Genomic DNA, 9,868 nt, shown 5'->3' on the forward strand with positions numbered 1-9,868 from the left:
AATGCCTTCTGGAATCTTACTAAAAACTAAAATATATATTTCTCACTCACTAACTTCATTATGTGGAAATTAAAGTGTACTTTGATGAAGAGTCTGTTATTGAAATTATAATAAAAAATATAGCTGAGTATGATATCCATGCAGTTCATCATTGCCTCATTTATTTTTATTTTTCAAATATCAGTCATTTAGAAGATGTTAAACATATTGTATTATGATTTAAAGTCTGTTCTTTAAATTCTCTTTTCTAAAAAGAAACATTTTTTTACACTAATTCATAGTCATTTGTTATTTATACTGAATAAAAATGAGAACAAGTAAAGAACAAGTTAGATGTATTTCAAATTCAATAACATCCCATATTTTATATTAAGTTGTGTTTACCCTTAATATAATACAACATTTAACATGATAACAGCTAATAGCTTTGTCCAAAAGTGTTGCTGTTTTTGGAGGCTCTGGGGTTTTTTTTTTCATTTGATTTAAATATATTTTATTTATTTATTTATTTTACAGCCACTGCAAAAAATAACTTGCTTCTGATTATAATAATCTAATTTATTTAATATTTCTGTTTGCCTCAATAAATCATCACTAAAAAGCAACAAACTTAATCCGAATTCTTTATTGAATTATATTCCCATTTGCAAGAACCATTAAGGACCAAACTTCTTCTGTTTATTATAGCCCCTAAGCAAGTGGAATAAGTCTGCTCTATCCGAATTAGATCTAGAGAATATAGGTGGCCCATCTGGACAGAGTCTGTGAAGACTTTTATTAGAATAATATGTGTCCCAAGCTGTGCCGCTTTTTTGTGGTTCCCAAGCTGTGCCTCTTCTTTGTGGGTCACAAGCTGTGCGGTTTCTTCTTGGGTCGCAAGTCTGTGACATGATTTAGTTTTTTTCAACAGTTCAGCTGTCTGATGGCGGTAGGGAAGGATCTCTTTCGGAATCTGTTGGACATGCATCAGATTCTTCGAAGCCTCTTTCCAGAGGGCAGCAGGGAGAACAATCCATGGTGGGCTGTGAGAGATCATTGAAAATGTTACAGGACTCACAGTGCAGGGATGAAATGTCTTTTATGGAGACATTTCATCCTAGAGGAGAGGAGCCCCGATTATCTTCTCTGCTATTCTCACCACTTTTCTCACCTTCTAAAAGTATGCGGTGCTGCAGCCTCCACACCACGCAATCAGGCAGCTGGTCAGAACACTCTCTATGGTGCTTCTGTAGAAGATCGTGAGAATGGGTGAGGATAGTCCGGCTCTCCTCATCTTCCGAAGGAAGTACAGGTGCTTTTTTTTTAACCTTTTTAACAGTGAGGTGGTGTTTACAGTCCAGGTTAGGTTGTCTGTAATGTGCAACCCCAGGAATTTGGTGCTGCTGACCACCCCTACCGCTGAGTCAACCAGCTGCTCCATCGTTTCTCTGTAGACCTGGTCGTTGTCATCTCTGATGAGGTCCACCACCGTAGTGTTGTCTGCAAACCTTATGATTTGATTGGTGGTGAACTTGGGGACGCAGTCATGTGTCCTCAGGGTGAACAGCAGGGGGCACAGTACGCAGCCTGTGCTTAGGGTGATGACATCAGGGGAGTTTTGTCCGACCAGAGTTGCTGCGGTCTGTTTGTGAGGAAGTCTCATAGCCAATTGCAGAGGGGTGTTCCAGTTTCCCTATCAGATGCTGTGGGATGATGGTGTTGAAAGCTGAACTGAAGTCCAGCAACAGCATCCGCACGTGGGTGTTCTAGACCTCCAGGTGTGCTAGGCTCAGTCGAAGAGCAGAGAGGATGCCATCTTCAGTGGAGCGGTTTCATGGGTAGGCGAACTGGAATGGGTCGAATGTTGGGGGAGACTGGAGACAATGTGTTCTGTGGAGTAAAAAGTTTTGAGGTATGTCTTTTCTTAGCCTCCCAGGCTCCAAAAGAAGGTCATGAGAGATAAAAATGAGTAACACAGCCTCCTTAATGGCATGAAGGGGAGGACTGTTGTTTTGAGAAGATCCATCTGGCCAGTGAAAGATATATTAATCTAACAGGGAATGGCCCTGACGAACTGAAGTTGTTTATCTTCGATGTTCAAGTGTGAAAAAGTTCTTTATGCAGGGGGTTGGTCGGCTCCCCTGTGGAGGGTGTGTGTGTGATTTTGTAAGGTATAAATGTATGTACTGAAATGCCCCAGGGAGAGCTCTGTCTTTCCGTCCGAGGATGTTAAATAAATTTGAACCTTATTTCTTGCAAGAAATGCCTCTGCCTCAGCTTGTCCAGTGAGTTGTTAAGATGTCTGTGAGGACAGCAGCCAGCTGACCTAAACACTCCTTGAACACCCGCCCAGGTGTGTTATTGGGACCTGGGCCCTTTCTTGGGTTGATTCTACTTAGAGTTTTCCTCACTTCAGCTATGTCAAAGTTGAGTGCATCTTCCCCCTGGTGTGCAATGGCTTTCACTGCTGGAGTGCTGTTTAGTGCCTCCTGGTGTTGCTGGTATTGTTGAAAAGATCCTGGACTTTCTGGCTGTGGTTCTACTTCACTGATCTGATGGCACAGTTCAAGTTGGCATGCACTGTTTTCAGAACCTCTCTATCACCAGACTTGAAAGCTGAGTTCCGTGCTTTCAGCAATTTCCAAACCTTTTCATTCATCCAGGGTCGTTGGTTTTCTTGGGTGGTGATATTCTTTGTGATGCTGACATCTTAAAAGCATTTGTTGATGTAGGCTGACACAGTCATGGCATACTCATCTACATTTATTTTGTTGCCATAGGTTGCTGCAGCTTTGAACATATTCTTGCCATATTCTCTTGACTTTTCCCTCTTGATTATCCTTCCTTCCTCCATCATCTGAAGGTCTGTCTTGCCTGAATACTGGTTCTCTCTGTTCTGAGTGATTACGGAATAATCTGGCCATAACATGGACCCATCGGCAGTCAGAGAGTGGCGTTCTGAGGTTGAGCAAAGTATTTCATGGCTTGAGTCAGGCATGCAAGAGATACTTGATTAATCGGGCTACCCCCACTCCCACACTTGCTGATGGATCAGCTTGTCAGAAACCCCGTCTGTCCCCTCTTTAAGGGTGATTCAGAGCAATGTCAGGCTTTTCTGTGAGATTCACTTTGAACTTCAGCCCTCCACATTTCCCTCGATTTGTTAAAGGTGGCTTATGTAATCTCTCTGTTAGCGGGCAAGGCTAAGTTGTGGGAAAGATCAGAGTGGCAAAACAATCCTTGCCTGTGAAATTCCTATGATTGTCATGGTCTTGGTTCTGTTGTGCTTTACTTTGTTCCATGTTTTCCATTTTTATTGGTTTAATTCCTATTTTGTTGTAGTTTCTAGATTTATGTTAGTTCTCAGGTTTTTCTGTCGTCCTCTGTTGCCCTCTTGTGTTTGTTCCTTTCCCCTTGGCTCCCTCGTTGTCTCCTCTCACACCTGCTCCTTATCTGCTCGTTAGCCCTGCCTTTGTCTCAGTCAGCAGTATATATTCTCTCCCTCTGCTGTCACTCCTTGTATGTTCCTTGTTGTTGCTGGTTTCTCATGCTGTTGTCTTCCTACCTCGTCTCCCCCTGGCTCCTCGTGTTTGGTTTCCCATGATGTCTCCATGGTTATGGTTTGCTTTACATTTTTAGTTGGATTTTTGGATTCCTGCCTTTGTTTACTGTTTGAATCATTAAACTGCAAGAAATCTCCTAAGCCTCTCTGCCTCTGCATTTGGGTCCTCAAACCTCAACCAAAACTTGACAATGATGACTTTTCAAAGAAACTAATCTGAGTTTTTTGCCCAGTTCTTTCTAGTTCTAGTTCTAATCTACATTTGAACAGATGGGAACATTGGAAAGTTAAATGAGGAATACCAAGCTCAATTTCTTGTCAAATATAATAATATATAATATAATCTAGATATCTAGATTATATTATATATAATCTAGATATCCACACCATGTTTTTTCCACCACCACAGAAGAATTTCTCATAGTTTGTGGCTAACTCTGCTAGTGTACAAACTTCTTAGGGGAGCCAAAAACTTAATTGTTTAAGTGTTTTTATAAGTAGGCATAATGAACGTTTGGCTTTACTCCCTAGTGTGTCCTGTGACAAGTCACAGAAAAAGCAGTTTTCTTAGACTTCAAATTTGCTATGGCTGAGATTTCTGTATTTATAAATATTTATATATCCACAGTGCTCTTATTCAAAATGAATTTAATGTTATGGTTTGCATAGTTTGCATAGTTGAATGTGACTGGGACTGAATGGGAATGTTTGCAACTATAATTTAATCAAAAATATATACCTATAATGGACTGAATTGCATTAATTTGAATTTCTGATCCTGTATATGAAAAGGCTTTTAAAAAAACAGCGTTTTAAAACCTTTTTACTTTCTGAGTTGAATTAAATTAACTCAAAATACATTGATACAAAACGCATGACATATGAGCTTTTCAGGGACTGCACAAGAAGACTAAGGTCATTATGATTGGGTTAGATCATTAGCAGATAGTGCTGACATGAAATGTGACGTGAACATTTATAAAGAGCGAACCTTGAGATATCCACTTTAGTCAAGAAAAGGTAGACGACAAGCATCTTTGATGTAATGCTAAGCCTCTAGGTAAATGGTAAATGGATTTTACTTGTTGTTTTTCTATTATCTATCAGCCATTATTGTTTAGAAATAAACTTTGTATTAACAATTATGTAATGACTAATTGCATATTTTTTCTTCCTACAGATAAAGTTGATCTAGCTTTTAGAAGTGACCAGCATGCTGAATGGATCCCAGAATGAGTCTAACATGACCTCTCTTAGTGAGAATCAGGAACTATTGAAAACAATTATAGTTGGAACCCTGTCTATGGTTCCATCTGTTATTTTTCTCTACATTAATGGGACTATTCTGTTCACTCTCCGGAGTAAAGCTGTATTTCGTGATACAAGTCGGTACGTTCTTCTCTACAACCTCCTTCTGACAGACACTCTTCAGCTGGCACAGAGTCAGCTGCATTTTTTGCTTTCTAATTGCAAAGTAAAAATGGCATATTCAATCTGTATTTTCCTGAATTTCCTTGCCAGTCTCACAACTGGAATTTCTCCGCTAACACTGGTAGTAATGCCTTTAGAGAGATATGTGGCTGGTGTGCTTCCCACTGAGGCATTCCTCTATCATCACCATCAGAAATACTAACGTGGTAATCATGGCAATCTGGGCAGTCACCTCCTTAAACAATCTCACTCGTGTTTTGTGGTTCCTAAAATCTTCATCAGAAAAAATTGAGATTTGGAAGCTTAAAGACCTTTGTTATAGAGTGAATTTTATTCTTGGGGCTTTAACTGATGAATATGATAGAGCCTATACCTGTGTTGTTTTTGTTTCAGCTGGCGTTGCTGCAACTTTCTCCTATGTTGGTGTCATTAAAGCAGCCAAATCAGCCTCCACAAACAAAGCTTTAGCAAATAAGGCCCGTCACACCCTGCTGCTTAATTTAATTCAACTTGGGCTTAGTCTTTCCTCAACTATTTACGAACCACTTGTCATCGGTCTTTCCAAAATTTTAACAAGCCTGGCATTTATATGGGTTTGGAATGTTTTGTATATCTTTTTTATAATCTTCCCCAGATGTTTGAGCTCTCTCATCTATGGGCTCAGAGATCAGACCATCAGACCTGTACTGCTGTATTACCTATGTTGTCCTCTTAGAGTTGAAGTCACTGACTAAGTCTTTCTTTCTCCCTTCTGAAGAATGGCTATACAATGTCCAGATTCAATTTGGAAACTTGGTTTGCTTTGACCTAGAGGGGGAAAAAAATGGGTACAGTTCTCTCAATACATATGTTGTCATGAAGAAATTAAGTTTAAAACTAGAATTAAAATTGATAGGCAGTAGAAAAGCATAATAGTTAGATACTTTCATTAAAACCTGCGTCACAGAATCCAAGCTTTGAATGGACGTTTTTAACCTGTTAGTTTAAAGCTTAAAAGTTTAGTTGAAGGTATATCTCTTAGGGTTATATAAATTACTAATCTTTATGATATTCTTGTGTCTTCATGTTTGTGGCCTGTTTGTGATTTTCAATATCAAAGCACTGAATAGATAAAATATGCATCTTGGTTAGTGTTGCACTAATACCGATACCAGTGGTGGTGTTGGTATCAGTGAGTACCAACAAATGGGGCACCGATACCATTTTGATAGCCAAAAGTTTATTCAACTATTCTCACCCATTGCAGTTTCAAACATTTTTTTTTATGATTTCTTTAATGATCTTAACCAAATAAATGTGAGTTAAATGATATATTTTAGGGAAGGGCTACAAAAGGAAAATCCTATTAAAATTCCTCCAAGATTTATAATTTAGTCTTTTTAGACAGTTGTTTAACCTCTAAATTCAATTGGACAGTATCTTCAAATGAAGTTTACACTTTAAAATATATCAGTGAAACAACATAAGTTAATCTGTTTGATGTGTTTTGCTTATGCTCAGTGAGTTGCTGCCATGTTTTTAATGTTAATTTTGTTTCAACTATTTTTGTTTTTGTGTTAAATATCTGATCAGCAATGCCTCCTGAAAGCTTAATAAAAACTAAAATAAATATTTCTCGCCTGATAACTTCAATATCTGGAAAATAAAATGTACTTTGATGATGAGTCTATTATTGAAATCACAATAAAAAAAAACAGCTGAGAATGAAATCCATGCAGTTCATCATTGCTTTATTTTTTTTTCTCAAATATCAGTCCTTTAGAAGATGTTATACGTATTGTCAGTGATGGGAGTAACGGCGTTGAAAGTAACAGCATTACTAACGCCGTTACCTTTTTTTAGTAACGAATAATCTAATTACTTTTACTGTAACTATAACGCAGTTACCATTGCCGACACCCCGTTACTGCACATTACTCAGGTCCCACAATTAACCTTTTTTTCATGATAGGACTCGTGCGCGCCTTGTCATGAGAGAGGGGAGGATGAGATTGGCTGATGTATGTAGTGAGATTGCGTCTGTCAGTTGGGTAGGTGGGTGTTTCTGCTGGCGGGTGTTAACGTACAGCACACACAGAGAGATGGAGAGTGAGGAGGACTCCAGCAGCAAAACAGCGTTTTCCAGATGGAAATACTGGTGTTACATCGAGCTGCGTTTCCCCTGCATCTCTGCACAGCGCAGGCGGCACGATTCACCGCGCAAGCAACAGGAAACGCTCATGCTCGCTAAAGGCGCGCAACAGTCGCCCTGTGCTCGCATAGGGGAACTACGGAGAGCACTAACGATCAAATGTTAGCCTATATGGAGAAAGGGAGAAATCGGGATGGATGGATGGATGGATGGATGGATGGATGGATGGATGGATGGATGGATGGATGGATGGATGGATGGATGGATGGATGGATGGATGGATGGATGGATGGATGGATGGATGGATGGATGGATGATAGATAGATAGATAGATAGATAGATAGATAGATAGATAGATAGATAGATAGATAGATAGATAGATAGATAGATAGATAGATAGATAGATACTCCACTCTATTTAGCTGGCTTTTGAAACACACGGAGAGAAGGTGGGGGCCGGGTGTTGAGGGTTACGGGGGCGAGAAACGCAAAAGTAACGCAATAGTTACTTTTACTAAGAACTAGTTACTTTTATTGTGGAGTAACTCAGTTAGTAACTCGGTTACTTTTTGGGAGAAGTAGCTAGTAACTATAACTAATTACTTTTTCAAAGTAACGTGTCCAACACTGCATATTGTACTGTGATTTATTGCCTGTTCTTTAAGTTCTCTTGCTGAAAGGAACTGACCTACAAAGAAAACAAAACTCTTTTTACATTAATTTATAGTCATTTGTTATTCATCCTAAATAAAATGAGAAGAATTTAACATGTATTCCCATCAATAATAACATCCCATATTTTATAGAAAGGCTTATAAGAGTCTTACAACATTTTTTTCAATTTGAAAACAGCCATTGCAAAATAACTTGATTCTGAATATAATGATTTGATTTACATAATTTTTTTCTGTTATTCTGTATCTCTCAAGAAATCATCACTTAAAAGCAACAAACTTAATCCCAATTCTTTTAATAATTATTTTCCCATTTGTAAGAACAATTAAGGTACAAAAGTATTTGCTTTATTATAGCCCCTAAGGATGTGATATAAGTCTGCTCTATCCGCATTAGATCTAAAGAATATAGGTGGCCCAGCTGGATAGAGTCTGTGAAGTTTTTATTTTATTTTTTAATCAGAATATGTGTGATTTTACAGATTTATCTTTCTTTGTCTTGTATTTTTGAAAAATTCTTGGATGTAAGGATTTTTTCTGTGATGCTAGGATGTTCTTAAAAGTACTCACTCTCTACATAGATGCTATACATTGCAAACATTAAAAAAAAATCTAAATATATATGAGAAAGTTGTAGCTTTGTTTATATTTTTTGGCAAAGTAGTCGCCATGTTGCAGTAAGCAGTGATGTCACAGGATTGGTTCACTCTGTAAATTCCAGTATAATATATTGGTAATACCAGTGATACTTCATAACTGTAAAAAACTGTAAAACACAATTTGGTATAATGAAAGGCAAAGTTAAAAGGACAGTCAAGCCTCTAAGGTTCATTGCTTATGCTTTTGAGCCCATTCGCCATGTCAGTCAATGGGGGAAGGAGAGAGAAGGCAGCTGTGGAGACGGTGTTCTGACTATCACTGCTATTACGATCCACCCTACCCTGTGGCAATGCGCATTTGCAAAATGATCGCGGGTTGCAGATAGACAACACTATCTGGACAAGCAGGAATAGGAGCTGAGCATGGAGGATAAAAACAGTGGAAGTCGAAGATTTCATATCATTCAGTTGAAAAGATTTATATGATGTTATGTATGAATAACTACCTAGGGGAAAGTACTCTTTCCCAGAAGCAGCGCTTATTTCTACAGATGAGCTAAAGTCCATATTATCTTAACCTTCTCATGATTCTTCCCTTTTGGTTTTTTGAAGTTTTCTTTTTGAGTTTTCAGTTAAACTTATATTTAAGTCATGCACTGCGTTCTAGGTCATTGCTTTCATTTCCATTTTTGCGTCATTCTAGTTGTTCTGGTTATTTTTGCGCACTTATGTATTTCTTGGTTGTTCCCATTTGCCCCCTTGTGCCAGTCTCTTTTCCCCTAGCTACCTTCTAGATCCTTCTGTTTTCATCTGCTCCCACTCAGTTTATTACCCCCTTCTTTATTCTGTTCGGCATATACACTCATCCTCTGTAGTTACTGTTATCTTCCACCACTGGTCAGCCTAATGTCACCGTAACCTCTCCAGTAAAACAGATCAGATTCCCCAGTGCTCCTCATACTATTTACCTTCAGCTCTGTCGCCATCTTTAGGGGTGACACTTGCTCCATCCATCCATTGTTTCTGTCACACTTATCCCAAGCGGGGCTGTGCCTATCTCCAGCTATCTATGAGCAAGAGGTGGGGTACACCCTGGACAGGTCAGCAGTCCATCGTAGGGCAACACAGAGACAAACAGGACAAACAACCAATCACGCACACACACCAGAATTTAGAGAAGCCATTTAACATAAATGTCATATTTTTGGACAGTGGGAGGAAGCCGGTGTACCCAGAGAGAACCCATGCATGCCCAGGGAGAACATGCAAACTCCATGCAGAAAGACAGCGGACCGGGAATGGAACCCGGGACCTTCTTGCGGCAAGGTGGCAGTGCTACCCACTGCGCCACTGAGCAGACCATGAGCTGCTTGCTCCAAGTACGAGAAAATTAAAACAAATTTCCCCGACCACATCTCAGGCAGGCAAAGCTCATTATGTCCCTTATGTCTCAAGCTGTGCCGCATCTTAATGGGTCTCAAGCCGCGTTGCC

The 9,868-nt window shown here is 39.2% G+C and overlaps 1 pseudogene; it reads left to right on the plus strand.

Moving 5' to 3' along the window:
• The first annotated feature begins 4,729 nt into the window (after positions 1-4,729).
• LOC119781213 lies at positions 4,730-6,290 on the plus strand (annotated as a pseudogene).
• The last annotated feature ends 3,578 nt before the right edge of the window (positions 6,291-9,868 follow it).

This window comes from Cyprinodon tularosa, unplaced genomic scaffold (assembly GCF_016077235.1).
Source record: "Cyprinodon tularosa strain WSP-4 unplaced genomic scaffold, ASM1607723v1 ctg172, whole genome shotgun sequence".
In the NCBI taxonomy this organism is placed as follows: domain Eukaryota; kingdom Metazoa; phylum Chordata; class Actinopteri; order Cyprinodontiformes; family Cyprinodontidae; genus Cyprinodon; species Cyprinodon tularosa.